The sequence below is a fragment of the Ahaetulla prasina genome, chromosome 2, assembly GCF_028640845.1.
Source record: "Ahaetulla prasina isolate Xishuangbanna chromosome 2, ASM2864084v1, whole genome shotgun sequence".
Classification (NCBI taxonomy): Eukaryota; Metazoa; Chordata; class Lepidosauria; order Squamata; family Colubridae; genus Ahaetulla; species Ahaetulla prasina.
Genome location: NC_080540.1, coordinates 95,146,289 through 95,165,533, shown reverse-complemented (window position 1 = coordinate 95,165,533; position 19,245 = coordinate 95,146,289). Strand labels below are relative to the sequence as shown.

At 39.3% G+C, this 19,245-nt stretch overlaps 1 protein-coding gene across 13 annotated transcripts in view; it reads right to left on the bottom strand.

Moving 5' to 3' along the window:
• Positions 1–5,323, bottom strand: part of LOC131190165 (core histone macro-H2A.1) — a 42,393-nt gene extending 37,070 nt beyond the window's left edge. For all 13 annotated transcript variants that reach the window (XR_009153241.1, XR_009153247.1, XR_009153242.1 and 10 more), the window contains exon 1: positions 5,208–5,323. The gene's annotated coding sequence lies outside the window, so the exon portion shown is untranslated. The remainder of the gene's footprint in view (positions 1–5,207) is intronic.
• Positions 5,324–19,245: the final 13,922 nt, after the last annotated feature.

Here is a 19,245-nt window from a genome sequence, read left to right as displayed (position 1 = left end):
ACTTAAAACACAGTGCTTGCTACAGAGGCTATGTTAGAAGCTGTCGTTCTACCCAAGAATTGTGGAACTTGAAATATTTTGATAGATATACGCTCAGCTTCCTACTATGGAGACTGTTCAAGAAAGTTCTACTTCCAACTCTATGCAGAATCATTTGTATATTTAAGGCAGTGAGAGCAAAGCAACTTTAAAGCCTTTAAACCCTGAATATTCAAATTATTTATAGAATCAGTATATTTGGCCCCAACTAATTATTATGACACAGGAAAACTTTGTCTGACCATCATAAATTAGCAATTTCAAAAGAAGATGCAGATCTCTTTGGAACTACCCATACATGAAAGAATCTCAATTTTTCTCCTTAAACTGTTTAAATGCTGACAAAAAGTAATCACCACTGCTGACATCTTTTTACGTGTCGTTGAGAAAATCAAGTAAGAACAAGCTTTAAGAACACACGGTCAAACAAAAGAGTTATTTTATTAGGAATCTTGGTGACCATCTAGACACCAAGTTGTAGGTCACAAACTGAGTACAATAGCAGGCCCTCAGTCCCAAGTCACTAACAAGAAGATATATAAAATATAACCAGGAATGATAACCAAGCACTGGCATATTTTTCATAAATTCTCTATTTTCTTTTTAAAGTTTCCTAGTTCGGTGGAGACTTGTTTCACACACTGTACTTCACAATAAGGTTTGGATTTAGCTTAGGGTTTGTGTAAAATCACTGATTCAGGTCAACTGAAAAAAGTCCAGGGTCCCTTAGGCCAGGGGACTCCAACCTTGGCAACTTTAAGACTTGTGGACTTCAACTCCCAGAATTCCTCAGCCAGCAAAGCAAAGCTGGCTCAGGAACTCTGGGAGTTGAAGTCCACAAGTCTTAAAGTTGCCAAGGTTGGAGACCCATGCCTTAGGCCATCAAGTCCAATCCTTTGTTTAGTTTAGCAAGAATCTTAATTAAAACATCCCTACCATACAGGCATTAAGCTTCTTCTTGAACTTAAGTAATGACGGGGATTCCACAACTTCTCCAAGCAATTGGAGATTGTCAATATTCAATCAATATTCAAGTTGAGATCTGATCAAGCGTTCTCTTAATGCCACCCACGTTGCATTTGCTTTCGTGTAGCCACATTATACTGCTGACTCATATTCAGTAAACATTCAGCTGCACTACATATTTCAAGAAATCTTTCCTTAGTATTATTTCCAAGCTGAGTAACTTACATCTGAGAATTTGATTTAAAAAAAATGTAAACAACTAAACATAAGTCTCTGTTAAGTATTTTGCAATTTCAGCCCATTTCTCTACCCCATCAAAATAACCCAAAATGTACTTCTGCCTTCTAATACACACACATACCCTAATTTGGTGTCATCTGCAAATTTGTTAATTTGCAATGCTTTTAAATCTTTTCGTAATCTGTTCTAGAATCTTCCCCAGTATTCATGTGAGCCTATATTTTGAGGTAGGCCAAGTCATGAAACAGTGCAAAGATTAGAGGAATTCTACTGAATCTTGAGACTTTGGCAGTTTCCCTCTTCCCCTATCTTATACCTAACAGAATCAAAGTAGGGTTATTTTGAGCTTCTTTCTCACACTTTCCCATTTTCCAGAACTGAGTTGTCTTTTATTTTTCTTACTTCTTCCCACATATTTTCTTCAATTTGTGGCATACAGTTTGGAATTCTATCAATAGCATTACGTTTTAAAAGACAATTGGAAAGGAAAGTGGCACACCATTTAAGAATTGAAAGAAAAGTATGTATGTGCCTGTAAACGACACACATTATAATTCCTCCTTTTTCCTGACTTTGAAGATAGAGAGCTTTATATTTTTCCATTTATTTGGTACTAACCACTTCTGCAGATTTCTGAAAGGTAATATGTAACATTGGACCCAGACTGTTGGGGGCAATATGCTGACTCTGTAAGCCGCTTAGAGAGGGCTGTAAAGCACTGTGAAGCGGTATATAAGTCTAAGTGCTACTGATATTGCTATTTCAGCCAGACTATCAACATTCCTTCAGTATCCTAGGATGCACTGAGATTTAAATACATTCAAAAGAAACATTCTCTACCCCTGGCTCTCTCAACCTCAACTTTAATTCCTGTTCTTCATAGTCTCCTGATGGAACATAAATTCTTTTTGTTAAAAAAAATTGAACCAAAAACAAATCTGTTTAAATACCCTCATCTTAATTTCCCTTAAAATCAATAAACCACAGTTGAAGAGACTTACATTTGATACTCAACCTAGCCATTGATTGTTACAGTGTATAGCTCTTAGGCAAACTTTTTTTAAAAAAGAATGAATGTGTAAAGTACTTATAGTTTCACAATCTTTTTTTTGAGCTTAGTATAAATCTGCCTTTTTGAAGCTATTAACGAAGCATTAACAACATACACACATGGAGGACGGAAAGCATATTTGGTAGAATAACAAAGGTTTGGCTTACAATATAGACAAGCGGAACTGGGCCTTTCCATTTTATTGCTTTCTGCCGAAGTGAAAACATATTATGCTAATAAACATAACCAAGTATAATCAGGGTAGCAAAGGGAAAGAAAATGTTGCTGTTGTTGGCAATATTTATGGTTGAAATATATATGCTATGTACTTCCTCATTCTGCAATGCTTTTGTATTTTTCTGTAACCGTGTCATAAAACTGCTCTAGCTGAAGATATATGTTGGCTACTTGCCTACTTATGTATGCACTTCTTTTAATGTGAGATTTTGCTTACATATACTCTCAGCACGAGACAACATAAATACATAGAATGCAGGGAAAAGCTTAGCACAATGACAGTTATTCTATATCTATTCATCCTCCTCCTTCAGTTTATAAAGTAGTTTTTATTAAATCATTTTGATATTCTGGGATGGTGCTTTCATACACACATTTATTTTAATTTTTAAATAGTACACCTCTTTTATTTCCAATTATCTTCTTTTAAAGTCTACTAATGTGACTGGCGGAATTCCAAACTGTATGTCTTAAATTCCAATGACTCTACAACTGCTGCTATATTTCCTAATCAAAGACTATGTACAGACCACATTCAGATGCAAACTCCAAATCTGTCACTGTCACTTGAACCAAGTTATTCAGATTCTGTTCTCAATTACACACATGTAAAGCTACAGTATAAACAGTTGAATATATAGGGTAGTTGATAATAATCAATACTTACAATTAAAAATTTAATTATACACAAAGTATAGGCATTACTGCACATTTCCTATTTATAGAATCTGCTTAGAGAGAGAAAGAAAAGTATAGTTTTAGGTAAATCTAAAGAAAGATTTAGTCAAATAATGGGTGAATATGTGTCAAGAATAAAATATAGTCCAAATCCACAACAGAAATTTCTTACTAGATTAATGTATTATTAGACATCAGTAACTACTATTCTAGTTTCTGACTGTCCTAAACATTAGGGTTATGCCATGTTTTGGATATAATTCCAAAAAACTGTGTTGGATTATTAGGATGCATGAATATTACAACTCTTTAAAGCAGTCACATCTTTCCCAGGGTTCATATAGCAGTTACAGAGAACAGCCATGCAATACCAGTAGAAAATGCAGCTGCTTCAGAAAGTTGAGCACAGATGCTATATTTATTCCTCTGTATGCTCCAAATGGCTATTTTGAAATCAAATCTAAAGTATCTAGAGTCCTACTAAAGATTTCTCTTCACCTACTCAGGCAATTCTTGCCTGATTGAAAGAATGACTGACTTTGGGGCTTGTTCTTTTCAAACCCTAAGAAACAGAAGAAGCATGTAAACTACAGTAGTCCCCATACACCTGTTGCTAAGTGACATTCTCCCAATAGGCGTAAAGCATAAATATTAATACTCTAGTGAGAATGAACAAAAGCTCAGATCGCAAAAATCTACATATGGAGTTATGAATTAAGTCAGGGTACAATTTGGTCCCTAAAATATAAAATGACAACATACGTTTGCCAAGAAGTAAATTTAAAATTTCATGCATGTACACTTCAGAGAAATATACAAATCAGTAAGAAGTGTACTTCATACTTTGAACAGATTCAAACTGCATAGTACTAATATCAGGAGATCATACCTAAACAAACAGAACTACCACAATTTGGACTTTATTCTTTTGGATGGGCTATGAGTGGCTTTGATACTTAATTTTTCTTTCCACAATTCGCCTTCTTTTAAAGTCTTTTTATAAACTGAATATCACAATTCAAGAATCAGCTCTTCTAACACATTTATTATTCATTTTATTATGGCTGCCTGCTTCAGAAGGCAGGGTAAATGTTGCCCCTTCAGCATCTCGGCTTTGGTTCAGATTTCTAAAATACCCTCAAAATTTTGGGGTTATTTTTCCCCCCTCTTTCCTGAAATGGTATTTTCTTCCACATTATTTCATCCATCCCTTTGATAATACTGTTTAAAAAGCTATTTTTGAGCAAAGAATTTTGGGCCAGGACAGAGCATCCTTTGCCCTGAAACAGGGAACATGACCCCCATTAACTCCCCCCCCCAACATTTCTATTTGCAACCCCTTTTCGTTATCTGTCCAATGACCCGAAGTGAGATGAAAGAGGAAAGTGAAGGACGGTTGGAGGGAGGGATGAGAAACGTAACCGGAGCAAGCCAAACCATTTTTTAAAAAAAAATGTTTTAACATTTTGGTGCAACGGAGGAGCTGTTTCCTTCAGGATTTGCGGATCGCTTCCTAATCCGACCCTGCTCGAGCTGAAGTCAAAATGAGAGCAGATCCAACGATCTTAGGATGGAAGGAAGAGTTTGTTTCCTGGTTCTCTTTTAAGGGCAAAGCGGGGAAGTCTTCCAGCTCTCCCTTAACCCTGTCGATCCCGTTCTCGGGCGGATCGAGAAAGGGATCTTTCTCCTATGCCCCACCCCCCTACACAGATCCCAGCTGCCCAAAAAGAAAGTCGCGGCTGGGCTCTCCCAAAGGTCGCCCAAGAGCCGAACTTGACAGCGACTCCCGGGCAGGCAAGACAGGTGCCGCCTCCTGCAAAACAGCCACCCTCGGGACTGCAACGGCAAGAGAGCGAAGAGCCAGCCGTTCCCAACCCCACCTTCCCAAGAGAGAGCGAGAGAGAAGAGCGGCGAGCATACAAAGGACGAGCCCCGCCGCCCGGCAGCGTTCGCGTCCTAGAGGCTCCGGGGAAGAAACGCGGCGTGGGTCACTTACGGCGCAGCGGGGTCGGCAGCGGCAGCAGCAGTACGTCCCCCCCCTCCCCCGGCGTCTCCCGCTCCCCTCTGAGCTCCGTCGCGCGTGAACTGGAACGACTCGGGCGAACGTGCAAGCGCTCCCACAATGCATAGCGCGCAGAGCTCGTCACATCCCCTCCTCCTCCTCCTCCTCCTCCTCCTCCGCCTCAGGGGCCTTGGTGCGCTCAGTCGGTGGTTCGGCGGCGGTCTCGGCTGCGCAGCTCCTTCCTTCCTTCCTTCCTTCCTCTTCTCATTCCATCTTCCTCCCTCCCCCCTTCATTCCCATCTTCTTTCCTTCCTCATTCCCTCCCTCCCTCCTTCATTCATTCATTCATTCCCATCTTCCTTCTTTTCTCCTTTCCTCCTTCCCATCTTCCTCCCTCCCTCCCCCATTCATTCCCATCTTCCTCCCTCTCATTCCCTTCCTCCCTCCTTCCTTCATTCCCATCTTCTTTCCTTCCTCCCTCATTCCCTTCCTCCATCCTTCCTCTCTTTATTTCTTTCCTTCCTTCCTTCCTTCCTTCCTTCCTTCCTTCCTTCCTTCCTTCCTTCCTTCCTTCCTTCCTTCTTCCTCCTATCTTTCTTTCTCTGGCTCTCCGTTCCCTGACGTTTTGAGCACTGCAGTCTTGCTGGGCAGCACTGCTCCCTCCTCCTTCACCTGCCTTTCTCCCACCTGGGACCCCCTCCACCACTTGCCCTCTCTTGGATCATGAATAACAGTGGACACTCTCAGAGCCAGCAGGGGAATGCATTGCAGCCAGTGGTGAGGGGGACGCTGGTGTCAGGCCTCCACGCTGAGGGGACTGCAGTTAAATCCCCTGCAATGAAGCCTGCTGGCACCTCTCTGGCCCTCATGGCCGCCTGCCAATAATGCCCTGGCAGAGGAGGGAGTGCCCATCTAGATGTTTAGAGTATATCACTGGGGAAAAGGTTGAAGTCTGAGAGGGAAAGCAAAATACACATTTTCCCTCTGCTGCAGATTTTCGTGAATCTTTTATTTCCTGAGCGATCTAGGCTGTTTTCTGATTCTGTTTCTCAGATTCTTAATTGGTTCCAGCCCTTCTTGGCTCTGAGTTCTGTTTCAGAATTGGACCTCTTGAACAGCTGTCAAACTTTCAGGGCATTAGGATTGATTCATAAGAGCCATGTTTAGTTGCAGTGATATTTTGTAGAAGCAATTTGTTTCATCCCATTTGACTGATATGATTACATTCCTCTTAGGGTTTCTTCTTACCAAACCATGGGTGTTTTTGGGATCAGCAATAGAAATTCAGAAACAAAATAAATGATCCTGACTTATTTAGCCGATGTAACATTTGCAAAATCCTGAGGAAGATTCTGAGTTTAGATTTACATTGCTACTATTGCAACAAATGAACATATCCTAAAGTCGTCTCAATATTAAATTGTACATAGTTTAAAAATCCATTTTATACCTATCTAGCTGAAATATATGTATATATGTATAAACTATGAATGTTTTGTTTTAAATACAAATGTTTCTAATGTGGTAAGATCTTCAGGTGCTTTTATGATACGACTGCATTTTTCCACATGCAGCAGCAGCTCATGTTATTGAGTGAGAATGCAGGAAATAATAATATTCAAGAACTAAAAACCTTACAATGTGGATCCATGGCTACTTTCAGGATTTCATTTATAGTACCTTGTGACAAAGAATAAAGTCCATTAAGAGTTTATTTATTTATTGATAGACTTGGAGGAGCAAGCATTAGCATCATCAGAACAAAGGCCAAGCAAATCAGGGGTTCAAAAAAACAACAACCACCATTTAAGGTAAAAAAAACATCCTGTACTGGAAGTGTTAGCCGATTAGAAGCTAAAGAAGAAAGTTTTGAATAGAGTCCTGAGGGGATTTGGATGTGATAATAACGCTCTAGAACAAATTTATTATGCCTGGTGAAAAGAGATGAAAGGGGCCTCTGTGGCTCAGGCTGCTAATGCAGTCTATTATTAACAGCAGCAGCCTGCAATTACTGCAGGTTCTAGTCCCACCAGGCCCAAGGTGGACTCAGCCTTCCATCCTTTATAAGGTAGGTAAAATGAGGACCCAGATTGTTGGGGGCAATAAGTTGACTTTGTATATAAATATACAAATAGAATGAAGACTATTGCTAACATAGTGTAAGCCGCCCTGAGTCTTCGGAGAAGGGCGGGATATAAATGTAAATAAATAAATAAATAAAAAAGGTGTGGATATTCCAAATAAAGAGATGAAAGCATGGATGGGGCATGATATGTTTAGAAGTGAGACATACCCCTCCAGCCCATGTCTTAATCCCCAATGTAGATTCCATGCAATTAAAGAAGATGGTACTGGGGTTCTGCCAATTCTGATAGCTTCCCCAGCCTCTGATGTGCTTTTTGTGCCTAGTCAAACATACACTTCATCTTTTTTATGTTATTAACATATTAAGGGGCATAGAGAACAGTCAGGCTCTTTATTATGTTTTAAGAAGGATGCCTTGTATTGTCTTTTGACTTTATTGTGCTTGCTTATAGTATTAGATAGAATAATAAACATCATAAAATTATGTTATTTTTTCTTTTTTAATTATGTAACTTATTCTGTTGTTACCCACTATGGGCCAGCTTGCAGACTGGGAATATGCAGAATCTAAATGAATCACCAACTACATCAAAATAAAAGATGCAGGATATATAGGATAAAAAAGAGCCAATACTAAATGTCAATTGAATATTACATCTATATAAAGTAACAATATGTGTTTCAAAATGAATATAAATACAGGCAGTCTTCAATTTATGACCACAATTGAGCCCAAAATTTTGGCTGCTAAATGAGACAGTTGTTAAGTGAATTTTACCCCATTTTACAATATTTCTTGCCATGAGTGTTAAATGAACCTCCACAGTTGTTATGTTAGTAACACAGTTGTTAAGTGAAGCTGGCTTCCCCATTGACTTTGCTTGTCAGAAGATTGCAAAATGGTCACATGACTAGGACACTGCATAATATGAGTCAGCTGCCAAGTGTCTGAATTTTGATTACATGACCATGGGGATGTTGCAATAGTTGTAAATGTGAAAAATGGTCATAAATTAGTTTTTTTCAGTGCCGTTGTAACTAAGTTGAAGTTTACCTGTACACAATACGCTATGTAAAAGACTCCTTTATCTTGAAAAGGGAAATGCTAGCAGAAATAGTGCTAGTGCAGTTATTATTTTCAACCAGTAGAGGACACTGTGCACTCTTGCATATATTATTAGAAAATGTTTTCCCCCCCCCTCAAATAAAAGAATAACAGAGTTGGAAAGGACTTTATTTATTTTTTATTTATTTTATTAAATTTTTATACCGCCCTTCTCCCGAAGGACTCAGGGCGGTGTACAGCCAAAGTAAAAACAAAGATATATACAGTTTAAAACAACAATTAAAAAGAGCAAATTTTAAAGGCCGATTATTAAAATTTAAATTAAAAAGTTAAAAAATATTAAAACCCCAATTAAAATACATCACTAATTATGCCAGTCCCGCTTTAATGAATAAATATGTTTTGAGCTCACGACGGAAGGTCCGAAGATCGGGCACTTGACGCAGACCGGGGGGAAGTTCATTCCAGAGCGCCACTGCCCCCACAGAGAAGGCCCTACTCCTGGGGGCCGCCAGCCGACACTGTTTGGCGGACGGCACCCTGAGGAGACCCTCTCTGTGCGAGCGTACGGGTCGGTGGGAGGCAAAAGGTAACAGCAGGCGGTCTCGTAAGTACCCGGGTCCTAAGCCATGGAGCGCTTTAAAGATAGTTACCAAAATCTTGAAGCGCACCCGAAAGACCACAGGAAGCCAGTGCAAGCTACGGAGCAGCGATGTCACGTGGGAGCCACGAGCGGCTCCCGTTACTACTCGCGCAGCCGCATTCTGGACTAACTGCAGCCTCCGGGTGCACCTCAAGGGCAGCCCCATGTAGAGAGCATTGCAATAATCCAGCCTAGACGTAACCAGAGCGTGAGTGACCGTGCATAAGGCATCCCGATCAAGGAAGGGACGCAACTGGCGAACCAGGCGAACCTGGTAAAAGGCCCTCCTGGCGACGGCCGCCAGGTGTTCATCAAAAGACAGCCGACTTTGGAGGTCTTCTAGTCCAGCCCCTGCTCAAGCAGAAGATCCTACTGTCCACAGCTATGGACATGGAGTCTTTAGTTGAAGAGGGGGGCTTTTCTGGAACGCTGACACCTACACAATTCCGACAAGTATAACAAAATACAAATTTTAAAAATACAACAATTTTTTAAATACATATAATAAACTAGAGTGTAATATTGCCCACAAAAGAAATTCATAATCCAGATTAATTGAGTATTAGAAATATAATAAGACTTTCAACAATTACTTGCTAGGTTTCATGCACTGTATGGATTTTCTTAAAGTGCTTCAATATTTTGACATTAGATTAATTTTCTCTAGATTTTTCCATAAACTGCCAAAATTTTGGTGTTGGTGTAACAAATAAAAGGGCATTCCTTTGCATTTAAAATGACACAACTATGTTGTGATGAAGAAGAAAACATATAAGTAAAAGGTTCATTATTATGTTAACTCTTCTTGTACAAAACAGCATCTGAAACAAAAATTAAGTGGATATGAGGAATTTTTCAGTTATAGTACTTGAGTTCAGGATACAACTTGCTTTAACAGCCAAATACATCACTAACTGAAAGCTGTTGTGTACGGTACTCGAATCACGCATCATGATCTGGTTGTTCCAATTTCTGTGGCTGACACTGACTGATGCATTTCATTTATCACCGACTGAAGAAACCCTTCACAGTAAGTTCAGTTTCTCATTTGTGTCCAGGTGATGAAATGGAAAAGATATTGAAGAGACTGTTGGAACAAAATTTAAAAACTGTAACGTGAGCATTGCTATTAAATTGAACATTCTTTCTAAAAGAAAAAATGTGTGTATGACTGTGTTCTGCATCAGTTAATACTTGTGAGTGGTTTTCAAAGGAAAGCCTGTATGGAACTGTAATCTAACTGGAACCAGGGGTGAAATTCAGCAGGTTCTAAAAGGTTCTGGAGAACCAATAGCAGAACTTTTGAGTAGTTCTGAGAACCAGCAAATACCACCTCTGGCTGGCCCCATAATGGGGTGGGAATGGAGATTTTGCAATATCCTTGCCCTGGAGTGGGGTGGGAATGGAGATTTTGCAATATCCTTCCCCTGCCACACCCACCACACCACACCCACCAAGCCATGCCCACAGAACCAATAGTAAAAAAAATTGAATTCCACCACTGACTGGAACTGACTAAGATGTGAGTCATGGTGAGCAAGGCCTTTTGATCCAGGAATGGTTGCAATTGGCACAAAATATCATGGCCTGGGAAACTGGTGTTAATAATTACGAGGTTCTACACAAAAACTTTGAAAACACAAAGGTGGGGCAGATGAATGGTTTGAATAAAAGTAACTTAGAACAAATCATGTGGAGATTAGAATTTAATTACTGAAAATACTACCATTGCTACAGTGCATTGGCAATTTATTTTGATTGATTGGTGCTTTCTTCCACCTTTGTTTTTTGTTTTTTTTAACTATGAGGAAATTAAAGCTGAGCTGCAGCAGGAAATTCCATGCACCCAGGTGTTTTCAGTTATCCAACAAATAATTCCTTTATAGGAGAGTCAAAGTTCCTTGGAATCTATGTGGTGGCTTGTAGCTTAGTACAATACACCAAATGCTGGCATTCTGATAGCTTTTTTAGTTCTTAATTCAGTTTGCAGTTATTCTGTTGGGTTGAGCAAAAGATGTATAAAATGAACAATTTAAGGGAAAACTTTAAACCTTGGTTCATTGAGAAGTTGTCCTTTCCAAACTTAGTGAAGAAGCCACTCATTCTTTGGGGGGGTCTTCTGCAAAACATAGTGGGCTTCTATGATTTGATCCACTGGCCAAATTCTCAGATAATGTAATTATAAACTACGTTATATGCAGTGGTGGGATTAAAGTAATTTAACAACCGGTTCTCTGCCCTAATGATTTCTTCCAACAACCAGTCTGCCAAACTGTTCAGAAAGTTAACAACCAGTTCTCCCAAAGTGGTGCGAACTGGCTGAATCCCACCACTGGTTATATGGAACAAGCTATATGGCCTTGTTCAAACAACAGTAAAACAAAACAAATTTTATGGTTCAGCATTATGTGTAGGTCATTCAACATTTGATCATTTCTGCCCATTATGGAACAGAACTGAACAATTAATTACAAAACAATTCTATTTCTCTGAAAAAGCAAAGGGAATCCCAACATTCCTGTCTTCTTTTGTTATAGACAATTGAATTGTAATATGATGTGTTAGATTTTGATGTTGTAGGAATGTAAGCACCGTGCTGCGCAAGCTATGCTTTATGAATTCAAACTGCAGAAGATGCATTCTCATAAAAACCAAATGATAGTTCAACAATTTAACCAAGCTCAGGAAATTACAGTTTATACAAAAATTCATGGGAAAAAAAGCAATTCGGATGTATACTGTTGTGGATTAGAAGTACATTTCCTCTCTGGGTTTTGCCTAGAGGCCACCATCATTCATGGGGAGAGGGGATTAGAATATGTTTGAAAAAGGGCAAAATATCAGCCATTGCATTGCAAATGAAGCCCCTGCTCCTATGTTGCCACCATTTTGCCTGTTTTGATCTTCTCTTTGCAGAAAGTGTTCCTGGAAGCTCAAGTGTTCATCACAGCTAGTGATGTTTAACATTCGATTCAGTGACTAGCTGTCTGGAGTTTGATGGATCTATAGTTCACTATCTAGAAAAGAAAAAGTTATGGAAGATTATCCAGGTTTTCTGATACAGAACAAAAGATCTCCCAGAAAAAAAATATGTATTTGTGAATTGTAATATCCCCCAATTCACAAAGTTATATTTTGTGTTTTGAATTGCCACTGGGATTTTTTTGAACTGTCACGTTGAAGCCAATGAAAATGCAGATAATTCAACTTAAAATAGTCATTTTGCTAAAGGGTTTTGGAAAATTTCCCCTATCTTCATGAACTACTTGATTTTAGTGCAGAAAAATTTTATATTTCCTTAGATCTCTAGAAATGGCGACTCCACCCCAGTAAAGTTTAAAAACACTTTCATTTTTAAACAATCTCCAATCTTGAAATGAAAATATAATTGCTTGTAAAGTCAATTAAATGAAAGGACCACTTAAGCTGTACAATGTGGAAATGTAATTTGTAGCCTTGTATCAATTGAGAAGGCATTTTATGGCATATAAGCCAATTTTGCCAGCCACATGGAAATACTTTTAACATTTACTAACAAAGGTGATGACTGTTAGAGATTATGGGAAATGTGTAATTTAGTCTTTAACCTCAAATACCAGCCATATCAAGACATATTAAAGGGTTTTGGAATCCTTAATACTGCTAGACCTTCACTGCAATAATTTTGAATGTAATTAGAGGTTGAGGCAGGGTGAAGAGGTGCTGTAATGGGGAGATTTCAATAAACCAGCTGATATTTTACTTGTAGTACTACATTATGACTGATTATAAGAAAATAATGTTGCATTCACTACAAATTATCATTAAAATGCGTGGAATAAATCTGCACATTTCCCCATTAATTAAGGTGATATATAAATAGCCATTATTTCTTCTCAGAGGGAAACTGGTCCTCTGGAATTGTTTGCTTCTGGTGATTCCTGAGAAGATTCATCCCATTCTAAATTTAGACATTTGAATGCTTTCCAAAATCTTCTCTACTGGGGCAGCTTTCTTCTTCCCCCCATTATATAATAGCAGTCTACTTTCATTTTCTAGGTTACATCATGATTTAGTTAGACCACAGTTGGAAGACTGCATCCAATACTGTTCACCATGATACAAAAAAAGATGTTGAGACCCTAGAAAGAGTGCAGCAAAGAGCAACAAAGATAATAAGAATTCTAGAGGCTAACCATATGATGAGCAATTGAGGGAAACAAGTATGTCTAATCTAATGAAGAAAATGACTAGGGGTGATATGATAGCAGCCTTCAGTTGTTGCTACAGAGAAGAGAAGTACCGTATATACTCGAGTATAAGCCGATCCGAATATCAGCCGAGGTACCTAATTTTACCACAAAAACTGGGAAAAACTATTGACTCGAGTATAAGCCGAGGATGGGAAATGAGGCAGCTACTGGTCAATGTAAAAAATAAAGATAGAGCCAAGTAAAATAACATGAATATTTATTTGAACGAAAAACAATAAAAGTGCAAAAGGGGGTCCCCAAAAAGAATATGGTATCAAAAATACAGTATCTTTAAAAGTAACAGCAACCAAGCTAACGAGAGCTAAAATCCCTCAAAACTGGAGTTCTCCTCCTCATCATCTGTTTGTCCAAACAGAGCTTCAGCTACTTCAGCTTCTGTGATGTTATCCGATATACGTTGTCGTCATCACTGAGTTCACAGTCGCCATCATCACTGCTGTCACTCTCATACAATGCGCTGTCTTCACTGCCATCCATAGCATTACTAATGCCACATTTCTTGAAGGCACGTTGCACCATGTCCTCTGGAATATCTTCCCATGCATCACGAACCCACTGTGCTATTAGTTCTATGTCTGGCTTTCTCAGATTTCCAACTTTTGTCAGACGAGCTTGACCAGATGTCATCCATTCATGCCACATCCTTCGCACACGGTCCTTGAAAGGTTTATTTAAACTGACATCTAGGGGCTGCAATACAGATGTAAGCCCACCTGGAATAACGGCCAAAGTGACTTGAGATGACTTTGCCAATTTTTTTATGTCATCAGATGTGTGGGCTCTGAACATATCCCAAACTAACAGTGATCTTCTAGTCCAGTCCCCACTCCTCAAGCAAGAGATCCTATACTGTTTCAGACAAAGGATTGTCCAGTCTGTTCTTTAAAAACCCTCCAGGAATGAAGTGTCCAATAAGGTTCAAATTGCAAGTACCGGTAGTCCTCAATTTAAGACTGCAATTGAGCCCAAAACGTTGTTTTGTTATTTTTCCCTAACTGTATGTATCCCCTGCCCCCATTTTACGTCAGGCTGCCATCAAAGCACGGCTGAATATTATTATTATTATTATTATTATTATTATTATTATTATTATTATTATTATCATTATCATTATCATCATTATCATCATCATCATCATCATCATCATCATTATTATTATTATTATTATTATTATTATCATTATCATTATCATCATTATCATCATTATTATTATTATTATTATTATTATTATCATTATCATTATCATTATCATTATCATTATCATAATCATCATCATTATTATTATTATTATTATTATCATTATTATCATTATCATCATCATCATTATTATTATTATTATTATTATTATTATTATTATTATTATTATCATTATCATTATTATCATCATCATCATCATCATCATTATTATTATTATTATTATTATCATTATTATTATTATCATTATCATTATTATCATTATCATCATCATCATTATTATTATTATTATTATCATTATCATTATTATCATTATCATCATCATCATCATCATTATTATTATTATTATTATTATCATTATTATCATTATCATCATCATCATCATTATTATTATTATTATCATTATCATTATTATCATTATCATCATCATCATCATCATCATTATTATTATTATTATTATCATTATTATTATTATTATTATATGATGATGATGATTTTTTGCATTGACAGAGCGAGCTTCAGTTTACCAAACTTTGTATCTTTTAATGAAACGTGTTAGTCTGAAGGACTGTTTGAACTCACAAAACACTTGCAACTTTTAGTTCCGTGCTGAGGATTTTGGAAAGCAGCCCAGCAATATTTATTTATTGCTCGGACTGCTCTTATTTTCACTCCCCTTTCTTTCTTTTCCTTCCTCCTCCTCCTTCTCTGCCTCTCTTCGCCCCCACCTCCCGGGATCCTTGCGGGTCAAGGTTCTGCCCTGCCTTACACCAGCCGCCCACCCATGCCAAGGTCTCCTGGCTCTTTCGCCTCTGTAAGCAGCGGCTCGGCAGCGCCGCCTCCCTCCATGGATCGGCTCCTTCCCCAGCACTGAAGGCATCCTTAGGAATACACCTCCACCTCCAGGAAAATAAAAGAGGCAGAGAAGGTAAATCGCCCGCCTGCTCGAAAGGAAGGGAGAGGACTCCAATGGAAGAAGGAGAGGAGAATTACCAATAACAAACACAAAGCGCTGGGTTAGAGGTGCCTTGTCATGTACAAGGAGATCAGAGAGGGCAACCACATGAAACAATAATCAGACTCAAAACGGGCTGCTTATTTGCCATTTGCTCTGGTAGAACGGGTTTTTTTAAAAAATTGGTTTGGAGAAGGAAAGCTAATTTGCTGATCTGCGCGAGGGTCGGTTTCTTTTGCCTCCTTCTTCTTCCTCCTCCTTCTTCCCACCCTAGCTTGCAATGCCCCATCTCTCCTCCTCCTCCTCCTCCTGCCCCTCTCGGATTCGGCGCTCATTTCTTGCCTTTGCGGAGCGGAGGTGTTGGGGGAGGGTTTGGGAATAGATTTGACAGAGGAGATTACCGTAATTTTGCTCACTGTTTACGAGCAAGTCTCGGTTACAATGTTCACTGGGGAGTGAAACGCAAAGTATAGTTAGCCTGAAAAAACTGAACCGTGTGACTGGCGGGAGAGAAGGACGCGCCGGGAGGGGCGGGGAGAAATCGTTTGTTCTTGCCGTATTTCTCCGCTTTCCAAGAGGCTTTTCTTTTCACCTCTTTCTCCCCACCTCCCCAATTTCCATAGGGGAAAACCCTGGGGAAAACTTGGCAAAAATAAAATAAAATAAAAAGTACTGAGTGCAAATGTTTTTTTATACTGTAGTTGGAGTTTTCCACGCTTTCTTTCACATTCAAGGCAGCATTCTCCCCCATCCTCGCTGCTTTTCCAAAACATGCTTTGAAACCTTTGCATTTTATTGGGATGTATTCGTGACAAACGCCCCCTCCGCCCCCCGCCCCCCCTGCCGACCACCGCCGCCGCCGCCAACCAAAAACGGCGGAAGAAAAAGCCGGAGGCCAGCCGCCACCCCAAAACGGGCCGGCCGAGCTGGCAAAGCATGCCGGCAGCATTTGGGCTCGTCCTGCCAGCCCAGCTGTTCCCGAGGGCAAAAAACCCTCTCCCTGGGTCGGCTCTGCAAGGGTAGACTCGAGTATAAGCCGAGGGGGCGTTTTTCAGCACAAAAACGTGCTGAAAACTCGCTTATACTCGAGTATATACGGTAATTGAGGGGCTGTCAAAGAGAATAGGGGGTCAACCTATTCTCCAAAGCACCTGAGGGCAGGACAGATGGAAACTTATCAAAGAGAGATCCAACCTACAACTAAGACAAAATTTCCTGACAGTGGGAACAATTAATCAGTGGAATGGTTTTGCTTCCAGAAGTTGTGGAAAAACTGGAGTTTTTCAAGAAGAGACTAGACAGCCATTTGTCTGGAAGAATATAGGGTCTCCTCCCATGGGCAGGAAATTGGACTAGAAGACTTCCAAGGTCCCTTCCAACCCTATTATTCTTATGTTTTATTTTCTAAATAAGTATATAGTGCATAAATATAATAATTTACTTATTCACCCCAGCATGCTTTGGCAGCAATAGTTTGCCTCTTCTTGAACAAGGGCTCACTGTTAAAGATTTGAATGTAACAAAGAATGACGTAGCTCTGTTTGATGTTTAACTCAAAACAGATGATGAGAATAGCAGACCTGACTAGAAGATAGTTTTTGTCAGCTACATGCTTTTTAAAAAAAATTATACTGACATCTGTCTAAGATCAAGCAATGGGAAAGAATATATAGTATTATCTAGTTAGAATCAATTTTACCTTTTAAAAAATTGGTTTGGAGAAGGAAAGCTATAATTTGCTGATCTGCGCGAGGGTCGGTTTCTTTTGCCTCCCTTCTTCTTCCTCCTCCTTCTTCCCACCCTAGCTTGCAATGCCCCCATCTCTCCTCCTCCTCCTCCTCCTGCCCCCCTCTCGGATTCGCGCTCATTTCTTGCCTGGAGCGGAGGTGTTGGGGGTGGGAGGGTTTGGGAATAGATTTGGCAGAGGAGATTACCGTAATTTTGCTCACTGTTTACGAGCAAGTCTCGGGTTACAATGTTCACTCGGGGGAGTGAAACGCAAAGTATAGTTAGCCTGAAAAAAAACTGAACCGTGTGACTGGCGGGAGAGAAGGACAGGGGCGGGGGGGAGAAATCGTTTGTTCTTGCCGTATTTCTCCGCTTTCCAAGAGGCTTTTCTTTTTCACCTCTTTCTCCCCACCTCCCCAATTTCCATAGGGGGGAAAAAAAACCCTGGGGAAAACTTGGCAAAAAATAAAATAAAATAAAAAGTACTGAGTGCAAATGTTTTTTTTTTATACTGTAGTTGGAGTTTTCCACGTTTCTTTCACATTCAAGGCAGCATTCTCCCCCCATCCCTCGCTGCTTTTCCAAAACATGCTTTGAAACCTTTGCATTTTATTGGGATGTATTCGTGACAACGCCCCTCCGCCCGCCCCTCCGCCGACCACCGCCGCCGCCATCAAAAAGCGGCGGAAGAAAACGCCGGAGGCCAGCCGCCGCCCCAAAACGAGCCGGCCGAGCTGGCAAAGCATGCCGGCAGCATTTGGGCTCGTCCTGCCAGCCCAGCTGTTCCCGAGGGCAAAAAACCCTCTCCCTGGGTCGGCTCTGCAAGGGTAGACTCGAGTATAAGCCGAGGGGGCGTTTTTCAGCACAAAAAACGTGCTGAAAAACTCGGCTTATACTCGAGTATATACGGTAATTGAGGGGCTGTCAAAGAGAATAGGGGGTCAACCTATTCTCCAAAGCACCTGAGGGCAGGACAGATGGAAACTTATCAAAGAGAGATCCAACCTACAACTAAGACAAAATTTCCTGACAGTGGGAACAATTAATCAGTGGAATGGTTTTGCTTCCAGAAGTTGTGGAAAAACTGGAGTTTTTCAAGAAGAGACTAGACAGCCATTTGTCTGGAAGAATATAGGGTCTCCTCCCATGGGCAGGAAATTGGACTAGAAGACTTCCAAGGTCCCTTCCAACCCTATTATTCTTATGTTTTATTTTCTAAATAAGTATATAGTGCATAAATATAATAATTTACTTATTCACCCCAGCATGCTTTGGCAGCAATAGTTTGCCTCTTCTTGAACAAGGGCTCACTGTTAAAGATTTGAATGTAACAAAGAATGACGTAGCTCTGTTTGATGTTTAACTCAAAACAGATGATGAGAATAGCAGACCTGACTAGAAGATAGTTTTTGTCAGCTACATGCTTTTTAAAAAAAATTATACTGACATCTGTCTAAGATCAAGCAATGGGAAAGAATATATAGTATTATCTAGTTAGAATCAATTTTACCTTTTAAAAAAAGTCTTCAACTATCTCAGTAACCAGTGAAATGGTTATTTTTACCAAGCTTGCAAATTTGGGTTTTGTAAATTTGGTCATCTCAAGGGCACATATCTTGACAAAAAGATGGACTAAAATTAGATTAAAGCTCTTTTGATAACATCTTATTTTCTTACTATTTACAGCTAGATGAATTATAGATTGTTCAAAAAATTTTGTATGATGGAAATTCTAATAAAATAATGACTATGTTTGTACAATATCCTCTAAAATAAGTTCAGATAATATGTTGCCATTTTCTACCTTTCCCCATCATATATGGCTGTTTAATCAATGTTTATAATTTATCACATTTTAGATCTTGAAATGGATACCATTCTGAGTTTGTAGAAATAGGCATTTGTAACTTGTGACAAACTGTAAATAAAACCCCAATTTGTCAAAATCTAGAATAATGATCATTTAAGCAACATTAAAAATCCACCTGTGATATAATCGAACTTTTTTTAGTTTAGCATGTTATGAGAATACATCCAGTATATTGACCTTTTTCTGGACCTATACAGGATTAAATATAATGGTTTAGTTTATTGTGTTGCAACTGATC